We start from the raw sequence: 17,579 nt of genomic DNA, 5'->3' as shown, positions 1-17,579 counted from the left end.
CTTGCCACATTATCTGACCGATTGTGAATGCTACGGCTCCCTGATGAACCAATGAATCGAGTAATGAATTAATCAGAGTATGAATTCAAGTAAGAATACGAGATTTGAACACAGGATGTAAATATGATCTTTTTATGCTCTATTATGCTTTCGAATTCTTTACAGAGTACAGTAGACAAGTCTGTAAAAGTTCTTATCTAACTCTAGTAAATAACCCTATTTATAGGGAACTGAAAGCATACAAAAAATATACTAAGGCATTGACTCTAAAGCTTCGAATAAAAGCGCCCTAGTAAAATACATTACAAAACATTCGAAGAGTCCAAAACATACTTCGACTAATTACAACAATTCGACCCTTATAATCTCCCCCTTTGTAATCATAGTCGAAGTCTTCAATTTGTAAGAAGTGTGATGGAATACAGTAACACTCTTCGAATCTCCGTGTACCAGGAGATAATCTTCTTCAGCTCTTTCTTGTCACCTTCATTGTTCTTCTTGCAATGATTCATACGAACAATTAAATTCGTATACTGAGACGTTGAATATCTCTCCACTTCGCTTGCCTGGAACAAGAATCGTTTAGCTTTTCCAGCTTTGTCTTTTCCTGCGAAGACCATTCCAAAAGGCTTCAGGCAAATTTCACCATCAGCATACTTCTTCAATTCCGCCTGTGTCTTCGTAGGAGCCATCGGAGCTTTAATTTCCATTCCTTTGGCAGTAGCTAATTCAACATCTGTTAGTGCCAAGCACTCATAATAGTTTTCGAAAAAAATCTTGATGTGAGCTACTCCAAGCTTGAATTCATCCAGTTCTGTGTTTTGAAGGTATGAGAATGATTTGTCTTTCAAAAGTAATGCAACTTCTATAAGATCATACAAGTTCATTAATGGAAAATCTGCAACAGTGAATTCGCAAATATTTCCATTTGCCCTGGCAACCACATACTTAACATTCTGGACTGTGTTTTCGAAAATCACATCCTTTTTCATACTTATGACCTTTTTGATTTTTATTAAAGACCAAACTTCCTCAGGGGCTTTTCCAAGAACAACATGAAAACGAATTTTCATGTGTGTACCTTCATCCTTATTTTTAAAATTCCCTTCTACTTTGAACTGAGGCATGATAAACATCATTTCGTTTATGGGAAAATCCAGCTGGCTTGCATCAGTATTCGTGACCAAATAACTCTGCTTTGGTTTCTTCTCGAATGTATACATGTGATTAAAAGCAACCTTGGCCTCAATTGTTTCGTAATTATAGTGTTTGGCTGGATCACCTTTATCCATTCCCTTCGGATCACTAGCACGCTGAGTCATAATGCTCTGAATAATCCTCAGTTTTTCAAGTTCAGCTTCCGCTTCAGCCTTCTTTTCCTCTTTCGATTTTTCCATTACAATTGATTTACCTTTATCTTTCAAGGCTGGATTGTCAATTGTCTCTTTTGGATTCGAACCACTCCCACCAGTCTCTGAAGATTTACCAATCACAATTCCTTTCGAAATTGGTCTTGCAATTGGCATTGCCTTAACATGTGGCATAAACTTTGTGCTTCAATCCGGAAAATCCAAAAAAAATCAATTTTTAGCTTCGTTCACGGATCGCCTTTGACTAAATTTCTCAAAAATGGGTAGAAATTATCAATTTCAAAATTCTCCAGTGACCCGGTGCGCCCAAAACAGCAAAATACGCAAAACTCTCACCCTTTTCCAAAGCTGGGTAGAAAGCGTCAATTTGCACAAACTGCAGGGGCCTGAAATGCACTTTCTTCAATTTTCAGCAAAAACAGTCCTTTTTCGAATTTGCGTATGAACCGCCAAACATTCGAAGCCTCAGGGACTATTTTCGAAAATTCTGCCCTTTGTGTTCCAAACATACGAAGAATCACCCCAAACATACGAAGCTTCAAAAATTTTCGAATTTGGGTGAAAAGTGTCAAACATTCGAAACTTCAATTAATTTTTGAAGTGCCAAATATTCGAAGGTTCAGGGGATGAATTCGAAAATTTGTCATTTGTTCAATTCATACGAAGACATACTGCCAATTTATACGAAGGTCTTAAGTTTTGTCAAACTGTCAAAACTTCAGGGGCCATAAACGAAACTTTTCTTTTCCTTCTTTCCAATTCATACGAAATTATAATCCTTCCCATAAAATCTCATACCCTTCGTATGAAACGTATTACCCCTTCGTACAAAATCTCATCTGCACCCATTTTCTCTCTCCTCTTCGTATGAAATCTATAACCCCATTTTCTCTCTCCCCTTCGTTAGAAATCTATAACACCAAATTAACGAAAATTTTTCTTCCCCAATTTCGTTTCCCAGGCAATTGTTCCAATCGTACGAACTCATCTACCCCATTTTAACGAAATTTTTTGCTTTGCTTCGCGACTTAAACTGTCGAATTTTCATACCCAAAATCTTCGTTAGTCATCAAACCCAAAGTCATCGACATTAAAAACTCCAAAAACGAATTCACAAGTTTTCAAACATCGACTTCCAAAATTCAACAATCCTTCGCTTTTTGATTCATTCGTTTTCAAAACCCAGTTTGCTACCCAGTCGATACCAAATTCATTCTCCTCAGACCCAACTATCGACTCCAAACATTCGAAATTAGACCCACATCGATTTCACTCCTTTGATTCTCCAAGCATCGACCATTCAACATTCAAGAACACGAATGTTTACTTTTTGAGTTTGACTTTTCGATTTCAATTGCCGACAAACATCAAACACAATTTTCTCAACTCAATTTACAGATCAAACACAGAATATGAAACAATTTTCATCTGTTCTTCATACGTTCTTCAATTGTTCTTAATCATTCAATTTCAAACCATCGATTCCAAATCATACAAACTGACTTTTTGATTCCAAATCAAACCAGTTGCCAATGTTACATCGATTCCAAGTTCTTCATCATATTCTTGATTTTAGCTTTGAGATTTCATCATCGAATTCAAATCAAAGATTCAATTTTCGATTTCAAAATTATTTTCCAAAACCGAAATCAATTTGCAAGCCATTTGAATCGATTCAACATATGTTCGAAAATTGTTCTTGAATGATCATTGAAACCAACGAATTAATTGATGATTTCTCAAGATCTAGATTATCATCGGTAATCTAATATCGATTCACTAGTTTTATTTATGAATTACTTCAAACCGATTGATAAGGAAAATCAAATCGCAAATAAAATTCAAGATAAAAGGATTAACACCGGAGATAAGAACAATCGATGATACAAACTGTAAAGTGTATCAATGAAGAAAAATGAATGACGAACTGGAAATCGAAGTCAAAGATATTTCTTAGCTTTTGGGTTTAAACAATGATCAAAATGATAGACTTAGATTTGATGAACAATATTCAATTAAGGATTTTGGGCTCAAATTTATGAATCAATAGAATGGGCTTAAACATCAATTCGCATGAACAGTGAAAATAACATGGATTGGGCTTTGACATTTGAACAATTACCAATGATCAGATATTGGTTTAGAATTTGATCTAAGCAAGAAAATAGATTGGATCTCCAATTAGGCTTGAAACAAATTCGATCCAATCGAGACAAAATGATCAAAATTTTAAAACGCAACGCACGATTTAATGAAATTAAGAGAGATCATAGAGAGAGACTCACCAAAATTGCTCCAATTGTGACAAATGTTGCCAAACCGAGAATCGTTCTTCAAAAATCATGTTGATCTTGAAGACCCGCTCTGATACCAATTGTAGTGACATAAAGAACATGGTTTGGCATGCGGAATTAAAGATTGCTCAATGAACATGGTGATTTGGGTGTTCAAGAGATGTATTGATTATGTATGGTGTTACACAAAAAGGATCTAGATCTAGACTACATAAATAACACACACTTACACACTCACTTTTACATCTCTCAAGCACACCTCTACAAGTGGTATGAACCCACTATTTATAGAGGTGTTTACATGTCTCTCTCTCACTCTCTATCTCTCATGTATCACAAGGCTAATACTCCACATGCAAGTGGGTTTTAAAAAAGTCAAACATTACAAATTCATTCAAGGAAAACTTTGTACCCTAACACTCCCCCCCACAGTCTTACAACACCTTCCACACTATCTTACTACTAGTGAATGTTACGACTCCCCTGTAGTCTTACAACACTTTCACCCTACTGACCATTAGTGAATGCTACGGCTCCCCCGTAGTCTTACAACACTTTCACCCTAAATGACCATTAGTGAATGTTACGGCTCCCCCGTAGTCTTACAACACTTTCACCCTAACTAGCCATTAGTGAATGCTACGGATCCCCCATAGTCTTACAACATTTTCACCCTAACTGGCCATTAGTGAATGCTACGGCTCTCCCGTAGTCTTACAACACTTTCACCCTAACTGACCATTAGTGAATGATACGGCTCCCCCGTAGTCTTACAACACTTTCACCTTACCACAATTGCAGCGCTACGCCTTGCCCCCAAACTATCAATTTGAAATGCACACAGAGTCCAGCACGCACTCGACCGAACACCCAACCAAACTCACTTCATGACTGGAACCCCAACCTGCTTTCCCAAATTCTGCTATCAAGCACCAAGAAGACGCGATTCATATGCTGGGAAATTTTACCGAACTCCAAACTCACACAACCCTCAAACCAAACAGCCACTTGGGCCGCCATTTTCCTCGATGGAGATGAGAAACTCATCCCGGTCTCATACCTGCTCCTGTCCTGAATACCTGCGCGATTCTCCGCCACTTAGATTCGACTAAGTCTTCGCAATACATGAGATTTGAAGGATTCCCAATCCTTCTTACTCTTCAATAACCAACCGCTGACAACCTGCTGCTTACCCGTGCTAGTGTTCTATTAGTGGCCCAAACCCCCAAAGACCACACAACTCCTAAAGATCAGACGAACACTTCCCGAATCCTAGCGAAACTGATAATCTCAGACGCCTTGAAATGATGCCACGCCTATATCTTGAAGTCCAAATAACCGATGCCCAGACCAAAGCCTCCGCAGTAGACCACTTCCCTTGGCGCTTCCAAAAGCCGACCCAATCACAATGGATGAGTCACCAATCCTGACCGTAGACCTTCCGCATCACGTCCCCAAACCGATCTGGACCATAGACCCGGATAACATTGAACACTCCAAACCAGCAAGGAGGGAAACGACCTTTCACTAACCACCCCGTGACTCACGGTATGCAAATGACATATAACAATGTTTGAAGGTATAACGCAAACACAAGTAAGGAAACAAACCCAGAGATACACTTACTAAAACCCTTGGAACGAAAAACTCCCTCGTGCAGTTTCCCGCAAGAACTGCACTGAATCCGGCCCTGTCGGCCTCTCAAAAGATGACCCGAACTCTTGGGTCTCTTTCCGGGATCCTCCAATATATGAACCTAATCTGGTCCCTTCTTCCCAATGTGATCTAAATCAATCCCTCGCTCTTGGGTCTAGAAATCATATCATTCAGGGTTTCGCACCCTGATACACTCACCAACTCAATCGTCAACGGCTGAACTGCAATAGCTGGAGCAACCTCTGTCCTAACCGGGCTACAACTACTCCCAAGACATAGTCTTTAATCCCGAAAGCGCAATAGAACGCACAATCAATCCGTGCCACCTGATACAAGGGCCCAAGGTGAACTCAAAAGCCCTGGCAGTCCTTCCACTAACTGGCTCACCACCGGAGCCAGGACCAAACCCTGGTCATTCCCCATACGTGCTCATCCTCATCCTGCAAAGCAACTATTCCCACGGTCCAAGCATAACCAAGAATTCTCCTTCCCATAAGCTTCTTAGATTCTCCAAGACTCTCACCGATTTGAGTATGGATCCTGTGCTTTCAATAGTACGGGCCCAATACTACCTTCCACACCTATCCATACTTTCCTCAACAATCCTCCTGGATCCTCTAAGTCACATACTCCATTGATGCACCGATTATCCGCTAAACAGCAACACCAATACCCACAGAAGCAGCTCCTAGGGTCCCTTAGGTTCCCAATTTCACCGAACCGCCCCACTAGCTCACTGGAGCATATCCTAGGCTTTCCTAGGTTCCCAACCCCGCCCTGCCATCAGCTGCTGAAGAACTCCTCACGATGCCAGCCATCCACCTCCTGAATATCATCATATTCACTTAGTAGCTGACTCCCATCATTCAAGAGTTCCACAAAGCACAAATCAAGCAGCATTCATGCAGTAGCACTCCGATCCAAAGAAGAATCATAGAACGTTCAGCCCACATACCACAACTCATGCTATCCACATCCATCCATCCTCACTGCTAGCTGCCTTATGCATGCAAATTATATGCAGAACAAGATCTAATAGACTGCCAAATAATAGACTCTACCCTAGGACCACAACCAGACAAGGAACAGGAAATAAGGCCAAATCAATTATTCTAAGGCTATAAGATCCTAACCGTATACAATTTTCAAAGCATACACTTAGCACTTACCAATACCAATAGTCATTCTCATTCTAGCATGGCATCCAGTATCCCCAAGGCTACAAGCATCACATATCAGGCCAATCTATTGCTGACTAATCAGCACTACCATGCTAGTCTACCATCTCATGCAACATATAAAGGCATCTCTCCTAGCCCTAACTAGCATGCGATTCACAGATTCATAAATCAAGTCATAACAGATAACATATATGGGTATTCTAGGGAAACTTACATGAGCTCAGCTGATCGCTTGCACCACACCCTTTCTTGTCTTAGAAAACTTTGTTGGATAAGGTGTCTAAGTCCGTAACGATATTTGGTATGAACTTGACCCGACCCGGCATGGTCCACTTGGGTTGCACTTCACCTAACAATTTGTATGGATATACTTTTGAGAATAAGATGCTTATGATCTATTAATATATTATAAGTTATAATATATTAATATTATTTAATTAGTGTTGATCAAGAATTGATTTTGGAATTAATTTAATGATCAAAAGAGGCTAATTAAATATGGACTCTTATATATATATATGGATTGGGCTAAGATTTATTTAGGATGGGCTAAGAGTATATGGAAGTCCATGGATAGTTCATGGAGATTTTAACCCATGGATCCTAGGTAAATGAAGAGTCATGGGTATTAGGGTGTAACCCTAATTCTCCATACTATATAAAGAGGTCCTTGGTTCTAGAATTGGCACTAGTGTGTGTGAGAAACAAGGGTGGGACGATTTTAGCAAGCATCATATTCTCCTAAGTATTTCCAAGTTGTTATGGGTGATTTGTGACACCACTTGAGGCATCCACACTATTGGTGCTAGGCTCTAAAACTACAAGCAATCAACCATAAAAGAAAGGTATGTTATTCTACTTAAAGTTTTGTATTACAAGTACCCCATAACATGCTAGTTAGGTTGTAAACCTTGGAAATCAAATTTACATGTATTTTAGAGAAAACATAGATCCAAGGTTTCTAGGGTTGCATGTACACCATAGGAGTGTTAGTATGCTCAAAACCCAACAGTGGTATCAGAGCCGAGGCTTGTTTTCTTGATACTTGATGCAAACTTGTTGAAAAAGCTCAAAAATCTGCTATCTGCTGCATGAACTCGCCGAGTCCATGGGGGGACTCGACGAGTCCATGTGATAATTCATCCTACTCGTCGAGTAGGTTCTTGCACTCGACGAGTAGGAGCCCCTGAATGCAGATTTTCGAGTTTTGCTGCTGGAAATGGACTAGAAACATTACCCTAAACTGTTTTGGTGTTTTAAAACTTGTTTTAGATGGTGTAATGCTTATGCTAATCCATTTACAATGGCTAATATCAAAATTCCATGTTTTATATGTGTTAATATGATTCTTGAAATTTTGATATGAATGTTCATGTTCTTATGAGTTATGGTTAGATCATAGGAATTATTTGCTGAATTGTTTGATGATTGATTCTTGATCTTAATGCCTAATGATGGAGTCCATAACTTGTATTCAAGTTATGGATAACCAAAAGTCACTTCTTTAAAAGAGTCATTAAAGAATAAGAGATTACATAAAGTGAAGAGTCTTCACTTTAATGGACCATTAAACTCATAAGTTATGAAATGAAAAGTCTTGAATAGTTTCAATACTTGCCCTCAAGTTTGGAATATGTAAAGTCTCACACATTAATACTTTAAATTCCAAATTGAACCTTAGAATTTTTAAAGTTTAAAATTCAACCCTTATACTTCTATAATATTAAAAGTTTAATTATTATATATACGTATAAGAATAAGTCGGTCTTACCGTTAGTAGGCCTCATTCACGAAGCTGGTCTATAAGGGGGGTATAAGGTTGTTGCCTATAAAATGGCAGCTTAATTGGTGTCCACTCTCACCCACCGCTTTCTTGACTGGTGGAGGGTCGTTAGCCGAACGGGTAGGATAGGACCTTAATCCTTATTAAAAGTATAATGAAATTATAAAGTAACTAAACCTTTATTAATTCCCAATCTTAGTTACTTTAGGAAAATGTGAAATAGATGTTAACCCATGAAATTACACTTTGTACCTTACCAAGTCGTTAGTGGAGCGTGTGTGGTTAACCGACACACTAACAAGGACTAGTAAGAGTGGCAAAGGGTGACTTAAGTTTTATCATAGATCGGTGGAGCGCGTATGGTTAACCGACACATCGATTAGGTGACAAAATTAAGGGTACCAAGTCAATTTTCATGGTTATTCACACCTTGTTTGTGATCCTTGGCATCCCAGTCACAAACTTGAGAGGGCACAATCGAGATTTAAACATGCAATTGAAAGTTCAATGTATCTCAAAAGATCTAGGAGTTTCAAATCCAATTAAAACTTAATAATTTATTTTGTTTATAATGGTGGAAATTGGTAAATCGTCATTTACCTACCTTCAAATATTTTATAGCTTGGATTACGGCATCCCTCTTCCAAGTTATGAAATAGTTTGTAGGATCCTAGCCTTAATATTTCATTTGGGTGACTTATTAAGGACTCTTTATCTAATTAAAACTTGTATTTCTTTTCTTTCAGATGTCTTCCAACACTGTTGCTGGCTCAAACCCTACAGGCTTTTTTTCCCTCATGAACTTGTGTGGGAAAGTCACTTTTGATGGTTCTAATTTCAATGAATGGATTAGGAACATCAGAATGATTACCCGCTATGAGGACAAGGAATATGTCCTTGACAAGGAGCTTAAGGTTATCAATGAGTCCACTGCTACTCCTGAGGAGATTACGGAGTATGCTGCACATGAGAGGGATGCTACTAAAGTGTCCTGCATTATGTTGGCTACTATGACTCCTGAGCTCCAGAAATCCTATGAAGAGTTCTACCCCTATTAGATGCACTTGGATCTGATGGAAAGGTACCATCCGAGCGCGCGTCAAGAGAGGTATGAAATAATCTCCTCCATGATAACAACCACGATGAAGGATGGTGAACCCATCACCGGTTACTTGCAGAAAATGCAAAGGTTCGTGGACCGGTTGCTGAAGCTTAATGTGGACTTCCCTGAGGACATGACGATTGATATCATTCTCCATTCCTTACCTCCAAGTTATGATCAGTTTCGTATGACTTATCATATGAACAAGGAGGAAATCACACTTAGCAAACTTCAAGGACTTTTAAGGACCGCTGAAAGTGGCCTTAAAGGTAAATCGGTTGTTACTTCTACTCCTACTCCTACAACAGCCCCTGTTCTGGCAATTGGGCAGGGAAAGGGGAAGAAGAGGAAGACCCCTTCGAAGGATACCAAGGGAAAGTATCTTGATGGCTCCTCTTCAAGTGGGACCAAGAAAGGTCCCATTCCTCCTTCTTCAAACCAAAAGGAAGCACAATGCTTCTACTGCCACGAAAAGGGGCACTGGAAGCGAAGCTGCCCTAAGTACTTGCATGATGTAAAGGATGGGAAAGTTAAACCCACCCATGCAGGTATTTATACCATATTGTCTAATAACTCATTGCATACTAACTCTTGGGTGCTTGATACAGGTTGTGGTATTCACATTTGTACTGATTTGCAGGGCCTAAGAAGTAGTGAAGAAGTGGAGCACGGGAAGATAAACTTAATCATGGGCAATAGGAAAGCATCACCTGTGACCAAGATTGGAGTTTATTCTTTATTTCTTAATAATGGGTTAACTTTAGATTTAAATAAATGTTGTTACTCGTCAGAAATGGCGAGAAATATGATTTCCTTTCATAGTTTGTACAAGCAAGGATTCACTTTTTCATTTGATAATAAAATTGGTGCTATTGATGCTTTTTATAATGATGTGTTTTATTTTAAGGCATTACCTTGTGATGGTATATATGAAACTGTGTCGATTGTAGACAACTTAGGAAATAATGTATTTCATATTGATTCTTCTATTACTTTGGATAAAGCATCCTTGTGGCATTGTCGTCTTGGACATATCAACAAGAAACGCATAGGCCAACTCCAAAAGGCTGGAGTTTTGGAATCATTTGACCTAAAATCAGATGATAGTTGCGAGTCTTGTTTACTTGAAAAAATGACAAAGTCACCCTTCACTGGTTCTTGTGAGAGGGGTGAAGGTTTGTTGGACCTCATACACACAGATGTGTGTGGACCCTTCAAAACCGCCACTAGGGATGCTAATCGCTACTATGTGACTTTTACTGATGATTATAGTAGATATGGATATATCTACTTAATCAAGCATAAGTCAGAAACCTTTGAAAAGTTCAAAGAGTTCAAGCAGGAAGTGGAGAATCAACTGGGCAGGAACATCAAGATGCTCCGATCCGATCGGGGAGGAGAGTATCTTAGTATTGACACCTCCTAGGACACCACAGCTGAATGGTGTGGCTGATAGGCGCAATCGAACCTTGTTGGACATGGTTCGTTCCATGATGAGTCGAGCTTCGTTACCAATCTCATTCTGGGGGTATGCCTTAGAGACTGCCGCCCATATCCTTAATCTAGTCCCTACCAAAAAGGTTGCCAAAACACCTCATGAGATGTGGACTGGGAAGGTTCCTAACTTAGACAACATCAAGATTTGGGGTTGCGAGGCTTTCGTGAGGCGCGAGTCTCACGACAAGCTCAAACCTCGAAGTGAGAGGTGTATTTTCATCGGCTACCCACATAAATCCTTTGGTTACCTCTTCTACAGACCCAGTGAGAATGTGGTCTTTGTAGCTAAAAGAGGAGTCTTTCGTGAGAGAGAGTTTATAAGCCAAGGAAACAGTGGGAGGCAAATTGACCTTGAAGAAATTCAAGAGTCAAGTGGTGAAGGAACCTCAAACCCTAGTAATCAACCTGAGGAGGAAACTCCAGTTGATCCGACTGACGAGCCTATACCTCTGAGGCATTCCACGAGAGTTAGGAATGCACCTGAGCATTACTATGGTTTCCATATTACTGCGGAAGGTGATACGCTTATCAATGATAGTACACTGGTAAGTCTGGATGAACCTAACAGCTACACGGAAGCCATGGCAGGCCCTGAGGCTGCTAAATGGAAAGAGGCTATGGACATCGAGATACAGTCCATATATGACAATCAAGTTTGGAACTTGGTTGACAATGTACCAGGTCGTAAGACAGTCGGGTGCAAATTGATTTTAAAGAAGAAGACTGACATGGATGGTAATATATACACGTATAAGGCGCGACTGGTTGCAAAGGGCTTTTCTCAAACTCCGGGAGTTGATTATGATGAGACCTTTTCACCAGTAGCAAATATTAAGTCTATTAGGGTTATGCTAGCCATTGCTGCATTTCATGATTATGAAATATGGCAAATAGATGTCAAAACCGCTTTCCTTAATGGAAAGTTGGCTGAGGATGTTTACATGAATCAGCCAGAGGGTTTTATCGATGCTAAATACCCTAATAGGGTGTGTAAGCTTGAGAAATCCATCTATGGATTGAAACAAGCACTTCGCAGATGGAATCTTTGCTTCGATGAGAAAGTCAAAGAGTTTGGCTTTTCGAGGAGCGAGGATGAGTCCTGTGTAAATGTTAGGGCTAGTGGGAGTATAATTAGTTTTTTGGTACTGTATGTGGATGACATACTACTCATAGGAAATGACATCCCAACTTTGCAGGAGGTTAAGTCCTGGCTTGGGAAGTGTTTCGCTATGAAGGACTTTGGAGAAGCTACCTATATCCTAGGGATAAGGATAATGAGAGACAGAAGTAAAAGACTAATTGGACTTAGTTAGAGTACCTACTTGGATAATGTGTTGAAGAGGTTCAACATGGAGAATTCCAAGAAAGGGGAGTTACCGATCCAGCACAATACCAGACTGAGTAAAACTCAGAGTCCGAGTACAGAGGCTGAGATAGCTGAGATAAGTCGATTTCCATATGCTTCCGCTGTTGGCTCGATCATGTATGTTATGACTTGTACTCGTCCTGATGTGGCCTTTGCTTTGAGCATGGTCAGTAGATATCAGGGAAACCCTGGCAAGGCTCACTGGACTGCGGTAAAGAATATTCTCAAGTACCTACGGAGGACTAAGGACTGGGTTCTTACCCTCGGTGGGAGTGATGACTTGAGAGTAGTAGGGTATAACGATGCTAGTTTTCAGACTGATAGGGATAATTTCTGCTCTCAGTCAGGCTAGGTCTTTACCCTAAATGGAGGAGCAATTACTTGGAAAATTTCCAAGCAGGATAAAGTAGTTGATTCTACTTGTGAATCAGAGTACATAGCAGCAAGTGAAGCGGAAAAGGAGGCAATATGGCTGAAAAACTTCATTGGAGACCTTGGAGTAGTACCAGCTATACAGGAGCCTATGGAGATTTTTTGTGACAGCAATAGTGCGGTTGCCTTAGCCAAGAAACCAAGAGATCATGGTAGATCCAGACACATTGACAAAAAATATCACTTCATAAGACACAAGATAGAATAAGGACTCCTCGTGGCAAAGAGGGTATCATCAGAAGAGAACCCTACGGATCCCCTCACCAACGGACTGGCTAGGGTTAGATATTTGCAGCATGCGAGGAGCATCGGGCTGAGAGACGATATTAGTTTTAATAATTAGATAGCTATTTCTGAAACTTGTAAAGTGTAATTGACATTTGATGATTAAATAAAAGTTGCTGTTTATTTATAAGGAAAGTGTTATTATCTTATGTTAATCGTTTACAATTGTTTCAATTTGCATGTTTTGACTTCCAGAATAATTATTTTATTCAAAACTCTCCACAGTCGGTCATACGTTGGAAGTAGGTATTGAATTAAGACTGTCATGAATTTGGCTTGTATGATTTGTCTAAGGTGCATTAGACATTTCAATGGTTGCTACAACATTCATGAGTACTCATAAGGTCAGAGTATAGGATTAAACCCATGCTCACTTGTATCACTTCATGGAATTTATCTCGAGTGATCGTGAGACGGTAATATCATATATATCTTCAAACCTAGATATATGAGTTGTTGACTATAAGTTGGTTATACATTGATTGTACGAAAACGCATCAGTAACTTGATGTCATAAAACGTGCTTTTGTGCATAATTCAACTAGTAGTTAGTATAAGCATATGAGTCGAAGTTTATCTGTTCCTTCTAGCAATAGAAGCGATATCTGGGCCCCTCGATGATTTGGTTTTGACTTATGTGACAGGCCTGGTCAGAACCTGATTGATGTGTTCAATTTAGTTCTATGTCAAACAAATCAGAGATCGAGAAACAACTGATGGACAATAAGTACAACATTGTTCCATGTATTTGTCCGGCTGATATCTTGAGAACGGAGGATTATATGATCACTTATCTAAAATGGCGCTTCATAGTTCAACAGAGTTTTAAAGAGCTACGATTGTTGGTTGGTTCCTGAAGTTATACTTGCAACTATAGTTATCAGACTTATCCAAGTGGGAGACTGTTGGATAAGGTGTCTAAGTTCGTAACTATATTTGGTATGAACTTGACCCGACCCGACATGGTCCATTTGGGTTGCACTTCACCTAACAATTTGTATGTATATACTTTTGAGAATAAGATGTTTATGATCTATTAATATATTATAAGTTATAATATATTAATATTATTTAATTAGTTTTGATCAAGAATTGATTTTGGAATTAATTTAATGATCAAAAGAGGCTAATTAAATATGGACTCTTATATATATATGGATTGGGCTAAGATTTATTTAGGATGGGCTAAGAGTATATGGAAGTCCATGGATAGTTCATGGAGCTTTTAACCCATGGATACTAGGTAAATGAAGATTCATGGGTATTAGGGTGTAACCGTAATTCTCCATACTATATAAAGAGGTCCTTGGTTCTAGAATTGGCACTAGTGTGTGTGAGAAACAAGGGTGGGCCGATTTTAGCAAGCATCATATTCTCTCAAGTATTTCCAAGTTGTTTTGGGTGATTTGTGACACCACTTGAGGCATCCACACTATTGGTGCTAGGCTCTAAAACTCCAAGCAATCAACCACAAAAGAAATGTATGTTATTCTACTTAAAGTTTTGTATTACAAGTGCCCCATAACATGCTAGTTAGGTTGTAAACCTTGGAAATCAAATTTGCATGTATTTTAGAGAAAAAATAGATCCAAGGTTTCTAGGGTTGCATGTACACCATAGGAGTGTGAGTATGCTCAAAACCCAACAAACTTTTCCCTTGAAAACATTTTTCTTTTCGAAAACTTTACAGATCCTCAGTTTGAGTTCAGCCACACCCGAAAGTATGTCCGAATCCCTCAAACCAAGGTTCTAATACCAACTTGTAACGACCCAAAATCAAGGGTAAAAATTTTCATTTTTATTACAGTCAAAACACAGATATCTTATAAATCCAAACATTCCACAAACATGATTAATTAAAAACATGTATCAGAGTTCATCCTAAAATCAAATGTTGCGGAAAACACAGGTGTGTGCGCTGCGATCAAGCCGGGCCCTTCCTTTCAACCGATGATACCTGAACCATAAACAAAACTGTAAGCACGAAGCTTAGTGAGTTCCCTAGAGCATACCCCACAAAATCCACATAACCACATAATCCATATTAGCTATAACAGCTACATAAACTATATTAATCACATAAGCCATATCAGTCACATAAGCAACATATGCCATGCATAGGATGCCGTGGAAACCCTCCAAGGTCTTACACACATAATCACATAAATCGTATCAACTACACAAGTCATGCATATAAACATATAGGGATGACGTGGGCTCCCCCCAGGGTCTTACTCCAGGATGTCATGGGCTTCCCACATGGTCTTACACCTAAGTGCCATGGGCTCCCCCATGGTCTTTATTAGGAAATCCATAGGCTCCCCACATGGTCTTACATCCAAGTGACATGGGCTCCCCCATGGTCTTTAATAGGAAAGCCATGGGCTTCCCACATGGTCTTACATCCAAGTGTCATGGGCTCCCCCATGGTCTTTACCTGAAAAGCCATGGGCTCCCCCACATGGTCTTACATCCAAGTGCCATGGGCTCCCCTATGGTCTTTCATGAAAATATCACATAAACAACTAGCATAACACATAGCATATAACCAACTAGTATACCACATATCAACAAATCAACCAGTGTACCGCATATAACAAAATGGGCCGACCTTGGTGCCTTAGATCCATTGGTATGGTGAGGAGACTCACCTCGCACTGCCGAAGTCCTGCGGATAAAACTCTAGCTGCTGGTTGGCAGATTCCCGAACTGTCAACATCAAAACAACACCCAATTAATAATTGGGTTCCAATACATAAACATAATTCCATGCTTACGGTAAAAAGACTATTTTACCCTTAACCTAACTTGGTCCAAAACCAAGGTCCAAACACACACTCTGAAAGCCTAAAAACCAATCAATGAACCAAGGCCCAACATATGGCCTAATTTTCCAAATTGGGCCCAAACCTCTACATGGACTAATCTTATGGCCCAACCATTTATCCTAGTCCAAACCTTTGACATTCTGATGGTCCAATATCTCATAATCATCAAGGCCCAATTATGGCCTACCTATGGCCCAATTTTCCAAATTGGGCCCAAGCCTTTCCAATGGACCTTATCCTAAAGATCAATAATTTCCTTAGTCCATAAACATGTTCCCCAATTGGCCCACGAAGGCCCACAGCAACTTAGTAAAAGAAATGGCCCAACAAGAACCCAAACCTAATTAGGGTATTTCACATAAAAAGACGATTAGGGTTAAGTGTTCCTACTTAACCTATTAAGGACTTAATCCATTAAGGACTTAATCCATTAAGTCCACCGCTCCACTAGTCCAAACATACAATGTGGTCGGAATTAATTCATAATTCCAATCCAATAGTCCAAACATGCGGGTCCCGACAAATCCAAAACTCACATTTCCAAAATTAGGGTTTTCTAAACCCTAATTAGGGTTTCCAACCCAATCGTGTGCCAATTAGTCAAATCGTTAGGTTTTTAGGTCAATTTGTGTTACATAAGTTGGGCACCACCCACTACCACCTCGGGTAGTGGTGGTCAACGGCGGTCCGTGGCGGCAGCCACCACCTCGTGGTGGTGGTGGTTGTGTTTTTAGGCCAAAAAAAATACTAAAAGTACTCCAAATAATAGTCCAAACGCACTCAAATGCACACAGCCACCAGAGATGGTGGCTAGCAGTGGCAGCATGGCGACAGTGGGTGGCAGCCACCACATCACGGTGGTGGTGATGGGTTCTTTTAATTTTCAACCGAGCAAACACACACACACACTCCCAAATATGAGTTGAACACATAAACACATCCAACTCAACCACCTTGGGAGGCAGGCAACAACGGAAGCATAGGAACGGCGACCTAAGGCCACCGGCGACCACAACCGACGTTCACGATGTCAAACCACATAAAAAAATGAAGAAAAGGGATAGATAGGTGGTGATTATCCTTACCGGGAGCTTCCTTTTCTCTTACGAATCGCACAGCGACGACCGCGGTTTCAATAATCGGTCTCGATGGTTCATTCGATTGTCCATGACGTCTACGGCAGCAGGGTTGGTGGTGGTGGCGCTTTAATGGCGAGGTAGCATGTTGAGGTCGGACTTGGCGATGCAGAGGCGGCTGAGAGGCTCCAAGACGATGGCGGCGGCTGAACTCGATCTAGGTTTAGGGTTGATGTGCATCCCGTGGCTAGAGGGTGGAGGGGAACGAGTTTAATTCCCGTATCCAACTCCCAAACTTTATATAAAAATTGACATTTCTGGTCTCTCTCCACAAAGTCTTTTTCAACTTAAGCCTACAATTTACAAAACAACCCCCATCATCTAAGATTCATAAGAACTCATATCCTAGAAGTTACCATTTAACACTCAACATTGCAAAATCCTTCCAATTTAAGTACAATAATTACCAAACACCCCCTGACTTCTGAAAATCTATACAGAACCAATACGTAACTTACACTTTAACCCCCGAAAGTCTAAATTATATCATTTGGCTCCCCGAAACCAACACCCCGCTAAATATTATGGATTTTAGGGCCATTATAAAATAATATAAAATATAAATTTACATCTTTGGGTTCCGAGTTTATTATTTAATTACTCTATTTCAAACGGAATGTTACAATCTCTAACATCATTATCGTCAAGA

The sequence above is a fragment of the Lactuca virosa genome, chromosome 9 (genome assembly GCF_052849685.1).
Source record: "Lactuca virosa cultivar CGN04683 chromosome 9, Lactuca_virosa_CGN04683_v6, whole genome shotgun sequence".
Taxonomy (NCBI): Eukaryota; Viridiplantae; Streptophyta; class Magnoliopsida; order Asterales; family Asteraceae; genus Lactuca; species Lactuca virosa.
The sequence above is the reverse complement of the archived record's forward strand: the minus strand, read 5'-3'. Positions refer to the sequence as shown.